Source organism: Saccopteryx bilineata, chromosome 6 (genome assembly GCF_036850765.1).
Source record: "Saccopteryx bilineata isolate mSacBil1 chromosome 6, mSacBil1_pri_phased_curated, whole genome shotgun sequence".
Lineage (NCBI taxonomy): Eukaryota > Metazoa > Chordata > Mammalia > Chiroptera > Emballonuridae > Saccopteryx > Saccopteryx bilineata.
Genome location: NC_089495.1, coordinates 105,482,755 through 105,496,353, shown reverse-complemented (window position 1 = coordinate 105,496,353; position 13,599 = coordinate 105,482,755).

The window sequence follows — 13,599 nt, the reverse complement described above, 5'->3', positions numbered from 1 at the left end:
TTTTTGTGAATGGTGTAAGTTGGTGGTCTAGTTTCATTTTTTTGCAGGTAGCTTTCCAATTTTCTCAACACCATTTGTTCAAGAAGCTGTCTTTACTCCAATGTATGCTCTTACCTCCTTTGTCAAATATCAGTTGTCCATAAAGGTGTGGGTTTATTTCTGGGTTCTCAGTTCTGTTCCATTGATCTATATGCCTGTTCTTATGCCAGTACCAGGCTGTTTTGAGTACAATGGCCTTATAGTATAACTTGATATTGAGAAGTGTGATACCTCCCACTTTATTCTTCCTTATCAGGATTGCTGAGGCTATTCGTGTTCTCTTTTGGTTCCATATAAATTTTTGGAATATGTGTTCTATATCTTTGAAGTAAGTCATTGGTATTTTAATCGGAATTGCATTGAATTTATAAATTGCTTTGGGTAATATAGACATTTTAATGATGTTTATTCTTCCTAACCATGAGCACGGTATATGCTTCCACTTGTTTGTATCTTCCCTGATTTCTTTTATCAATGTTTTATAATTTTCCAAGTACAAATCTTTAATCTCCCTGGTTAAATTTATTCCTAGGTACTTAATTTTTTTGGTTGCAATGGTAAAAGGGATTGATTCCTTAATTTCTCTTTCTGATAGTTCATTGTTAGTATATAAAAATGCCTGTGCTTTCTGAGTATTAATTTTATATCCTGCCACATTGCCCTATTCATTTATCAGGTCTAGTATTTTTTTGACTGAGACTTTAGGGTTTTCTATATACAATATCATATCATCTGCAAATAATGATAGTTTTACTTCTTTTCCAATTTGGATGCCTTTTATTTCTTTTTCTTGTCTGATTGCTGTGGCTAGGACTTCCAGAACTATGTTGAATAAGAGTGGTGAAAGGGGGCACCCCTGCCTTATTCCTGATCTTAAGGGGATTGCTTTTAATTTTTGTCCATTGAGTATGATGTTGGCTGTGGGTTTGTCATAGATGGCCTTTATCATGTTGAGGTATGTTCCCTGTATTCCCACTTTGCTGAGAGTTTTGATCATGAATGGGTGCTGGATTTTATCAAATGCTTTTTCTGCATCTATTGAAATTATCATGTGATTTTTCTCCTACCTTTTGTTTATGTGATGAATCACATTGATTGATTTACAAATATTGTACCAGCCTTGCCTCCCAAGAATAAATCCCACTTAATCCTGGTGTATGATTTTTTTCATATATTGCTGGATCTGGTTTGCTAATATTTTGTTGAGGATTTTAGCATCTAAATTCCTCAACAAAATTGATATTGGGATATTGGCCTATAATTTTCTTTCTTTGTGTTGTCTTTGCCTGGTTTTGGAATCAGAATTATGCTTGCCTCATAAAAGGAGCTTGGAAGTCTTCCTTCCTCTTGAATTTTTTGGAATAGCTTGAGAAGGATAGGAGTTAGTTCTTCTTTGAATATTTGGTAGAATTCACTTGTGAAGCCATCAGGCCCAGGACTTTTCTTTTTTGGGAGCTTTTTGATAACTGTTTCAATCTCTTTTGTTGTAATTGGTCTGTTTAGGTTTTCAGATTCTTCCAGATTAATTTTTGGAAGATTATATGTTTCAAGGAATTTGTCCATTTCCTCTAGGTTGTCTAGTTTTTTGGCGTACAGTTCTTCATAGTATTTTCTTACAATATTTTGTATTTCTGTTGTGTCAGTTGTTATTTCTCCACTCTCATTTCTAATTTTATTTATTTGAGTCCTCTCTCTTTTTTTCTTGGTGAGTCTGGTTAAAGGTTCATCGATATTGTTTACCTTTTCAAAGAACCAGCTCCTGGTTTCATTGATCCTCTGTATTGTTTCTTTAGCCTATATATCATTTATTTCTGCTCTGATCTTTATTATTTCCTTCCTTCTACTAGCTCTGGGCTTTACTTCATGTTCTTTTTCTGGTTCTTTTAGATGTAGGGTCAAGTTGTTTATTTGAGCTTTTTCTAGTTTCTTAAGGTATGCCTGTAATGCTATGAACTTCCCTCTCAAGACTGCTTTTGCTGTGTCCCATAAATTTTGAGTTGATGTATGCTCATTATCGTTCGTTTCTAGGAATTTTTAAATTTCTTCTTTGATCTCATTCTTTACCCATTCGTTATTTAATAACATGCTATTTAGTTTCCAAGTGTTTGAGTATTTTTCAGTTTTTCTGTTTTGGTTGATTTCTAGTTTTCTGCCATTGTGATCAGAGAAAGTGCTTGATATGATTTCTATCTTCTTAAATTTGTTGAGACCACTTTTGTGCCCTAACATGTGGTCTATTCTAGAGAATGTACCATGAGCACTTGAAAATAATATATATTCTGCTGCTTTAGGGTGAAAGGTTCTGAAGATATCTATTAAATCGAGTTGATCTAGTATGTCCTTTACGTCTTATGTTTCTTTGTTAATTTTCTTTCTTGAGGATATATCTAGTGATGTTAATGTGATATTGAAATCCCCTACTACTATAATATCGCTGTTAATCTCGCCCTTTAAATCCATCAAAGTCTGCTTTATATATTTAGGTGCTCCTATATTAGGTGCATAGATATTTATAATGGTTATATCTTCCTGTTGGATTTCTCCCTTTATCATTATGTAGTGACCTTCTTTATCTCTTACTATAGTCTTTGTTTTAAAGTCCATTTTGTCTGATATAAGTATTATTACCCCAGCTTTTTTTCATTTCCATTTGCATGAAATATTTCTTCTATCCATTTATCTTCAGTCTATGTGCATCTTTTTTTTTAAGGTGTGTCTCTTGTAGACAGCATATGTATGGGTCCTGTTTTCTTATCCACGCAGCTACCCTATGTCTTTTGATTGGATCATTTAATCCATTTACATTTAAGGTTATTATTGATATGTAATTGTTTACTGCCATTTTATTCTTTAAAATTGTATTCTTCTTTTGCTATATTCTTTTTTCTCCTTTGATCTGTTTACAACAGGCCCCTTAGCATTTCTTGCAGCCTTGGTTTGGTTGTAGTGAATTCCTTGAGTTTTTTTGGGGTTTTTGTCTGTAAAGCTTTTTATTTCTTCTTCAATTTTAAATGATAGCCTTGCTGGATAAAGTAGTCTTGGTTGTAGGCTCTTGTTCTGCATTACTTTGAATATTTCTTGCCATTCCCTTCTGGCCTCAAGTGTTTCTGTTGAGAAGTTGGAAGTCATCCTTATGGGGGCTCCTTTGTAGGTGATAGTCTTTTTTTCTCTAGCAGCTTTTAATATTTTCTCTTTATCACTTAGCTTTGGTATTTTAATTATGATGTGTCTTGGTGTTGATTTCTTTGGGTTTCTCTTTAATGGGGTTCTCTGTGCTTCCTGAACATGTGAGATGTTTTCCTGCCTTAATTGAGGGAAGTTTTCAGCTATAATATGCTTGAACAAAGTCTCTATCCCTTATTCTTTCTCTTCTTCTTCAGGAACCCCTATGATGCGGATGTTATTTCTCTTCATGAGCTCTCTTAGACTTTCCTCAGACTTTTTGAGTCTCTTTTCTTTTTTCTGCTCTGCTTCCGTGCCTTCATTTATTGTGCCCTCTTAACTCGCTGATTCGATTCTCAGCTTCATCCATCCTGCTTTTAATTCCTTCCATTGTGTTCTTCATTTCTGATATTGTATTTGTCATTTCTGACTGATTCTTTTTTATTATTTCAATGTCCGTTTTTATATCTGCTATCTCTTTATTTAGGTGTTCGTAATGACCATCTATTGTTGTTCTAATATCTTTGAGCATCCTAATAATTGTTATTTTAAACTCTGCATCTGGTAATTTGGTTATATCTGTTTCATTCAGGTCCTTTTCTGAGCATTTCTCTTGACTCATTTGTGTTGCATTTCTCTGCCTTCTCATCTTCTCTGTGTAAAAGAAGGTCTTGGCCACTGAAGTTCACTGGGTGTGGCCTCTGTTCCCTAGGTATGGTCTGTCTGCAGGCCCGCCACCCCCTCTGCTGTTGCTGCCTAGAGCATTTGGGTATGGGCATTGCTGGTGCCTTCCCACTGGGGCTGTTTCTGTGGTTTCTGCCTTTCCTTCATGGGGTGGTTGTGATCACGTGCTCAGGAGTACAAGCCTTGGTGGCCTTGACCTTTGCCCCGCCCCTGTGGGTGGCGTTATGCTCGGCCCTGAGGTCAGTGGCAGCACCTTTGCTCAGTTGGGGGTCTCCGCCTGTTTCCGGCTTCCGCCTTGCCCTTGCAGGAGGAGCCCGCTCGTGGGACACCTGCAAACCTTGGCTTCACAGGCCAGGCAGGACTGCGTGACCACGCTCAGTAGCGGGACTCTGCCTGTTCTGGGCTTTTGGCTACACCCCCATGGGAGGAGCTGGCTCCCAAGTCAGGCCACAAGCCTTGGTTCCACGGGCGGGGCAAGGCTGTGCTCCTGCACCCTTGCTCAAGGGCTGGTCTCCACCCCTTCTGGGGTTCCTGCCCTTCTCCCGCAGGCTGGATTACAGGCGGCCTGCAGCTGGGCTTGACCACTTTTGTACACCCCCTCCTCCCCAGCCAGGCAAGACTGAGCTCACACCTGGGCCTCAGTGGTGGCCAGCTGGCTTCCACCCTTACCGACAGAACTGTGCTTCCGCGTCTGGGCCACCAGCCCTCAGGCGAGCCCTCAGCCATGTGGGTGGGGGCACTGCAGCTCAGACCCTAAGATTCACTACTGTAGCCCCAAAAGCTCCCTCCTTCTAAGCGACTCTGCTCTGAGTGCTGCAGGAGAGCTTGTTTGGCTGGTGTTCTGCTTCCCTTTGCTGGTATTGCTGTTTCCAGGAGAAATATTCACTTCAGATTTGGGGAGTGACTCGTCCCAGGGGTTAGAGTGGCTGTCTCCCAAAATGTTTCTCCCTGTGCCTCCTAGATTACACTCTCTTCCTGCTACTCCGGTCTTCTCCTCTCTCCCCGTTCCCCAGAGCCCCGGGTGAGTGGTTGTGAGAGAGGTGTTCTGTGAAGTCCCTTTAAGAAGAATCCTGGGTCTGAGAAATCAGTCTCTTTCTTACACACAGTATCCTGTCTTGTTTCCAGCTAAATATTGTCCATACACCTCTTCTAGGCTCTGAGGCTGCAGGCTGGGGCTTTGTTTCTGGGACTCAGGACTCTCCCCTCTCTGCTAAACTCACTTCCCACCACACGAGTCTCTTCCAGCTTCCGTTCGCTCCAGGGAGCTGGGCAGCCCTCTCCGCGTTTTTGCTTTTCCTACTAGTCTCGGTGTGGCTTCTTCAGTGTTCCTTGGTTGAAAAGTCCTCTTAGTTTAGTCCAAAGTTGGTTTTTCCCGATGATAGTTCTTAAAATCCACTTTGGTTCTGGGAGGTGGGAGTTGGTACGTCTGCCTACTCCATCGCCATCTTGTCTTCTGATAAAATATTTTGAAGTTTTATTTTCCAAGAAAATAAACTCCACACATAAAAAATTCATGGATGTAGAATCCATTTCTCCCATTGAAAGATACTTTAAATGCAACTTAATAAGAGAAATATTGGTGACTAGCTAAAAAATTTAAAATGAATTTTAAAAATAAAGCATTGTTTGCTTCATTTTGGATAAAAAGTAAAAATTAATGTCCTAAGCTTGCTGAAATTTTTTAAAACCTCTTCTTCCATTTCCGTAAACATACCTTTAAGAGACTGATTTCTCCACTATGAGTGTTGTTAAAATGTAGAAACAGTTTAGATATACTACATTATCTCCCGCTAGTTGGATTGTCACCAATCCAACCTAGATTAGATCATTTAATAAGCAAAAAGCACTTTCATTTTTCATGTTAAAACTTTAAATATTTGAAAACAAAACTTTAAATATTGATAAACTTAGAATACTAACTATTGTTATAAAACTTAATATGGGAAATTGCCACTTTTATTACCAAGGTTTGTTTAGTTGTTATGACTGGAATTGTTAGCATAGGTAACCAGCTAGTTATTAATAAATGAAGGGACCAAATGAAATCAGGCATTAAGCCTAATAAACTAGGGAGCTGAATCAGGAAGTTGCAACATTCACAGCCTCCCCAGGTGACTGCTGCATCCTCCACCCAAGGGACTAATCCCTGAGCAATACTCTAAGTGGGCAAGAGAAATTGACTTTCTAATTTCCCCAGAGGACAGATGCCCTGGTAGTGGAATTATTCCAGTGGGGAGAAAAATAAAGCAGTGAAGGAAAAACCTTTGCTAGGCACACGTGCAGTAGAAAACAAGATAGCACAAGGGAGGTAAGCACATACTTTAGTAGAAACTAGATGACAAAACTTTGAGGCGTGCACAGTAGGAACCAAAATGGCTATATAAATAGGCGGAGTCCAGCCTGAGGAAAAGACCAGATTGGATAGTGGGAGGACCCAGTACAAGCCTGGCAAGATTTAGGAAAGAGATTGGTTAGTTTGAAAGAAAGCCTGCACTCTCCCAAGTCCAAGATAATATAATCAAAGCTTAATAAAGGTCCATCTAGTTAACACACATTTGTTCTTTCACTCATTTGTTTGCATGCTCTCTCCATAGCATCTGTGCAGGCCTGGCAAACAGGCTGGCTGAAGCACAGGTCCAAACACAGTCTTCATGGCAGATGTGCAGATAAGGAAATGAGACACAGAAAAGTTCTGCCTCTCTTGGCCCTGATCCTCCTGGGCTTAATGAGGGTAAGAGCAAGCTTGTATACCCAGAGACTGGACTTATTCCATAGTTAGTGCTGAGCCATCTGGTTGTGGATGTGACACCAGGCACATGAGGACAGTGCTTTGTTTTTGCTCCAATAAATCTTACCACTATACCTCATCCTCTTATGCGTGGTTCCCCAAAATGCTTTTCTCATGACTCTGTGGAATAACCATAATCCACCAGCAACAGAATGATAAAAAATTAAGGCTGTATTAGCAATCCTCTGTTAGTCATCTATATGTACCTTTTCAGTTAACAAAGTGTAGTTTTTGTAATTTTTTCTTTTATCCTTTGTTATCTTTTATTATGTTTTCTGAAATGTAATTTTATGTCTGTTTAAAATACTTAAAAATATGAGCTTGTATATGGTGTGCCTCTGTCTTCATATGAATTTCTAGTACTTAAAAATATTTTATTTTCAATTCATGAAAAATCAGAAATTAAAAAGTAAGTTTTTTTCAAGATACTGTGAGATAGCACTAGCCTAGATCTTCAACTCTCCTCTCTTCTTGCTGTATTTCATTCTCAGGATTTAAATCACCTCCCGTATGTTTGTATGTGCTCTTAGATTCTTTCAGGTTTAAGAAACGGAGACCTGCTCAGTTTACCTGAATTATTCAGGGTTAATGACTAGTTTAGGGGGGGAAAGTGAAGACAACAAAAAGAGTCCCTTCTGCTACACTGGGGTCCCCTCCTTCCTGCCCCTGTGAATGGTGTTATTGTTCGTCTCTTTATGCTGTTCTCCTGCCACAATGACCTTCTCTCCATGCCACCAATTCACACTCTTCAGGAAAAAGAATATAATTGATTCCTCCACTAAACTGGAATTTATATTAGCAGGACCCAGTGCAGAATGAAAATGCAGAGCCCCTTTTCCAAAAATTATTGAGATTTTCAAGATGGTGACAGCAGAATATTAAACCAAGTATAAGACCCTTCTAACTACATGGCTCACATGCCTTAAAGCCAGCCCTGTCTATGACGGTAGATCTGTATCTGTTCACTAACTATGGTGTCCTCATGCCTCACGTGTGCCAGTGGCACTGAGCAATCAGTTGGTCTTGATGCCAAGGGATAGCTAGTTTTAGTACTGCACTTTTATGTTAGTTTCTCCTCCTTCCCTGCCAACTCCCCTTTGTCTTAATTGTTGCAAGCAGGCTGTTTTCAAGAGAACCCAAGCTAAAAGACTTGGTATAAGCAGTGTCCTGCAGACCCTCAGGATGTGATATTGGAGTTTAGTTATTCACTGATCTCAGTGTGATAAAGCCATCTGGGAATGTAAGTACATAGTAAATGGGGATGCACAGTGTATCATAATTACTAAGGTTTCCCACCTGTGTCCATTTGGGATGCAATGCAGGAGGAAGGTGGGGCATTGGAAATTGGAAAAGTAGTATGGCTATGGTGTATAAACAGTATGGGGACAGTAATTTTAAGGATTATGAATGGATGGATTCTGTCCATGGAATTGTATGTCTTGTGAAAAAAAATGATACCTTAGGACAGCCATTTGTCCTCTTCAGTCACACCTTAATGCCAGGGGGCCTCGATGGGCAGTGTTTTTTACAAGACTATGATTTACTATAGCAATTTGACATTGCTGTGATGCCAAGCACATGATCAGAAGACTCAGCTCCTTAAACAGGATAATACAGATCATTTCAGTTATTGTCAAACTTATATGGTGACAAGCATGTACAACAAGCTATATACTGGTCAAGTTCAGTAATTTCCAAAAGGATTGCCCTAAAACAGATTGAAAAACAAACTTGTCCTTCACCACAGATAGCTTGAGAAGTATTAATCCAGGGTACTTTCCCCTTTTTACTCACCAGGACAGAAGACAGAAGAGTTAATATAGCCCTGAGGCTAGAAAGTAAATATATACCCCATCCTTTTTAATTTTAATTTCTGAATTTATATTGCCATGAATCGGATACCAAGAGTTAACCAACCAACACCAGTCTGTAGACTAAACTTTGAACAACACAGCCAAATGGCCTAGTAAAACAAATGCATGTTGAAGAATGGAAAATAGACTCTAATATCATCCAAGGGCTTGCCCTATAATGAAGCTTTTAGGATTCCAGTATTCTGGGAATGTCGGGAATGTCACTTTTAATGTAAAGAACAATTGTTGCACCTCTCAATTCCTGCCACTAACAGAGAAAGTCATCATGTAGTGGACCTTTTTGGATTTTGAGAGGAGCATATACTGTCTTTGGAGATATAATTTCAACCCATTTTTCAGGTGACTTAGAAAGCTTCTGTTTGCGAGTGGGTACCACAATCTCTAGATCAGGTCCAGGCTTCACCACAAGGAACCCTACTACCTGATCAGTATAATCTAGCAGATCAGTAGTATGAGAAATACACTGCTCACAAAAACTAGGGGATATTTTATCGCTTCATATTTATTTTGAAATATCCCCTAATTTTTGTGATCAGTATATTTTTGGTGTATAAGTAATGAATAGAGTCTCTGGCAAGCCCCAATAGGAAGTATATATACTCTAATGTACTGGAGCAAGGCAATTCCTTCTGCAATGGAGGATTATCTCTATTTGAAAAATCAGCTATTTGTGCTAGTAGGCTTAAATGGAACTGAGTGCCTGAGTTAGGGGAGATCAGGTACCTAAACAGTAGGCATAGCCCATCATGAGCTGATTATTATCCACCGAGTTATAAGATCTGGCAGGCACAGCATCAATTTATTGTACAATGGGTATGGTACATTCAGGATCAGGCCTATGCAGGGCCAAGAAGGCATGAGTAATTATCCAAACTCTTATATCATCAACCTTTCTTCCTAAAGTCAGTCCTTTGGCCAAAGGAGGTTCTCTAGGACCAACTGATGGTGGAGAAAAGACTTTTGACCTAATTTACATATGGGTTAGTACAAGATGTAGGTGCTCTCGAAAATGCATTGCTCATTCCCCAGAGTACAGTGATAATGGAAAATCTTCCATTGGACAGACTTGTGGGCGGCAAACTTCATTGTTTACTTCTCAGGAAGAAGTGGCCTGAGATATGGATATACATGAACTTCTGGGCAGAGATGAATGGCTTGGCTAGTTTGTCAGGACCTGGAGAAAAAAGGATCGGATTATCAGGGACAGTTTGGTCTGGAAAACAGAATGTGGATGCTTCTATTGGAAACAAGTGTTTATATCTTTGTGTTCATGTTAATTCCCACCAAACAGCATCTACACAGAGGCGATTCTCAGATACCAGGTGAACAAGATAGCTTGTCTTGTGGTGTCAGGTAGCAGAAAAATCCCATAAATAGAAAAGTCATGGTGGCAAGGATGAAAGTCTTGGAAGGGCCTAAAAATATGGACTCCTCACCAATTCTGATCTAACTACATTGATGGTTACCGCCATTGCTTAATTCTCAACTTGCGATTTGAGAGACCCAAATTGAGACTCTAATGTGGCATAACTCTTGGAGAAGACCAGTCAGCCACTTGATGGCAGATTGATTAAATTGGACCCCTTATACCTTGGAGGAGACAGTGATTTATCCTCATAAGAACTGGTACTTAATTTTGTTATAAACTTGTCTTTCTTGCCTTCAGTGCCTCTACCAACACCACTATTCAAGAATTTATAGAAACCTGGTATATTGATGTGGTTTCTCTCACAACAATGGCTCAGATCATTTATGACAAAAGAAGAGAAACAACAAATGACCCTAGGCCCCTGTGGACCCACCATGGAGCTCATTTGTATTAGTTAAACAAATGTTCCAATTTAGTGCATGGCTGGGCACTGCCTTCCGAGATACAGTATATTCACTGAACCAACAGCTAATATATGAAACTATGGCCCCCAATGACTAGAATATAAGGGTAAGAAATAAAGAGTGGAAGTAGGATTATCCCCTTGTAGTGGATGAATGCCCTTGGTACTTTGCTTAAAGCTTCTTTATCTACTGGCACACTTATCTCCCAGCTGCTGTGAATGTTGACTGATAATTGTCCTCAGCCAAATGAGAACTGCCTCCTCTATAAAGTCTACCCCATTCCTGACCTCTGCCTCCTCACTGCTTGACAGACCTTGGCCAGTGATTGACTTACAGACAGGAAGGTATAAAAGGGTTGAGGCAACGAAGAGGAAGATTATCAATTGTAGGTCTCGGTACTTTGTATTATTAATCTTCTTGCCTTTTCAAAGATTGTGCCTGGACACCATTTTTAACAGGACTGTGATGACATGGATTTGTTCCTTTCTCCTTAGGGAAGAAGTTAAGACATGGTCTCACAAAAATTAATGTCCCCATTATACATATGTAGTATGGGGATGAATATAATGGGAAGGCATGAATGAAAATGAGTGGTGTAAGAGATGAATTTTATCAAACACTGCTTATGTACTCAGATACTCTTGGCCTCACTTGCCCCACAATCATTAGCCACTTGTTTTGTCCCAGCCAACATAGTGGCAACCAACCCCTGGTGGGTTATTCTGCTGTGGCAACCGACTTCACAGGAGCACAACTCAATGGTAGCTTACCTTATATCCAAACAATATCCCTGCCACTGCGTTCCCTGGAGCTTTCCTATTGGCAGTGAAGAATGAGATGATATAGCATCAGTTAGTGCCTACTCTTGTATAACCAAGAAACATGGGGAATTTAATGTCCATGAAGAAAAACTTTGATAAGGGGATGATCTATAGATACAGTCTATGTCTTCTTCCCAGAAGTTTTCTGGGATTAGGATCATTTAAATTGCCTCTTGAGAAATGTTCCCCACCCCACCCCCAAAAAATAGACTGAGTGCATTTAATACTGAGTGGTGACCATGGCAAGTTCATAGAAGAATTATTTTTATTATTTATTGATTTTAGAGAGGAGATAGAGAGAGAAGGCTGGGGAGAGGGGTAGGAATAGGAAGCACCAACCATTAGTTGCTTTTTGTATGTGCCCTGACCAGGCAAGCCCAGGACCTTGAACCTGTGACCTCAGCATTCCAGGTTGATGCTCCATCCAATGCACCTCCACAGGCCAGTATATCATAAAAGAATTAATGAAGTCTATTTGCATGTAGAAAAAGGTCTCAGGATGAACAACAGTGTGCAGACAGGTGTTTTTCTTCATTATAATTTTATACAATAAATTTAGGTTTGTACAATTCTATGTATGATGTTGTATTATAAGAAAAATACATAATTTTTAATTAAATACATACAATCACTGTTGTGAGGTTCTTACATTATATATAAAGTTATATAATATTAATTCATCAGAGTTACTTATAATCACTATAGCAACCAACCTTCAAAAAAAACAAAGAAGATATAACTAAAAAGCAAACACTAACCATAAGAAAGTTAGAGTGCCTATTTTAATCTGAATGAAAGTAGGCTTTAGAACAGGAGTTTTACCAGAGATGAAAACAATATATCACACTGATAAAAGGGTCACTCAAAAAGATAGAGTAATTTTAAATATGCATGTATCAAATAAGATAGCTTCAAAATTCACAATGTAAGAAGAGACAGAACTAAAGATAAATAGACAAATCCCCAATTATAATAAAAGATTACAGTACTCCTTTTGAAGAAATTGATAGGAAAAATACAGCAAAATAATTAAAAATTTTTCAAATTTTTTGCCCTCCAATTTCAATCTGCTAATGAAAAAAAACACTACAGTGGTCCCTCATCTATCGCGGGGGTTAGGTTCCAGAACGCCCCGCAACAGATGAAAATCCACGAAGTAGCGACCTTATATTTATTTTATTATTTATATATTTTAAGGCATTATAAACCCTCCCCACACTCTTATAAACCTAGCTCAAGCAGAAGCAGCCGTAGCTGCATTTTCCATACATGCAAGTCTTTGTCTACTCATCTGCTGTATGCTATGTATTTTATTTTGATTTAATATTCTTTTAATATGTTTGAATTAATACTTTTATATTGTTTTTAATTTTTTAGGCTAGAAAATGCTTATTTTGCCACAAAAATAATTAAAATAATAAATATATAAAAATACCTATATACTGCAAAATTCCACAATATAGCAAAAAAATCCATGATACAGAATTAGATATATACAATTTAAAAATCCACAATACAGTGAAACTTGAAAAGTGAACCATGATATGGAGAGGAATGACTGTATTTGATTTTAATCATTTGAAATTTATGCAAACTTGTATGGCCTAGCCTACAAGTTTTGTCTTTTTCTTTTCTTTTGCAGGAGAGAAAGAAAGACAGAGACAGACAGGAAGGGGAAAAGATGAGAAGCATTAACTCATAGTTATGGCACTTTTAATTGTTCATTGATTGCTTCTCATACGCGCCCTGACTAGATGAGGGCAGGCTCCAGTCAAACCAGAGACCCCTTGCTCAAGCCAGTGATCTTGGGCTCAAACCAGCTACCATGTGGGTCATGTCTATGGTCCCACACTCAAGCCAGTGACCTTGGGGTTTGGAACCTGGGTCCTCAGCATCCCAGGTCAATGCTCTATCCACTGTATCACCACCTGGTCAGGCACCTATGGTCCATCTTGGTGAATGTTCCATGTGCCTTTGAAAAGATGTATATTTTGTGGTTGTTATGTATAGTATTTTATAAATATCAATTAGGTTAATTATTGTATACAGGTGAGGTAGGGGTTGAGGCTCATATTTTCATATAAATATACAGTTGTTTCAATATTGTTTGCAAAAATGATATTCCTTCCTCATTAGATTGCTTTGGTACCTTTGTCAAATCAATTGATTTTATTAGTGTGGGTTATTATTAGACTACTTTATTCTATTGATCTATTGTTTATTTTTATATGAATACAGCAATGTAATTTCTGAAAGCAATGTATTATCCATTCAACTGTTCCTACTTTTTGAAGATTTTTTTTTTGTATTCTTGATCTTTTGGATTTTTATATAAATTTTAGAATCAACTTGGTAATTTTTATGATAAAGCCAGCCAGGATTTTTATTGTGAGCTTTA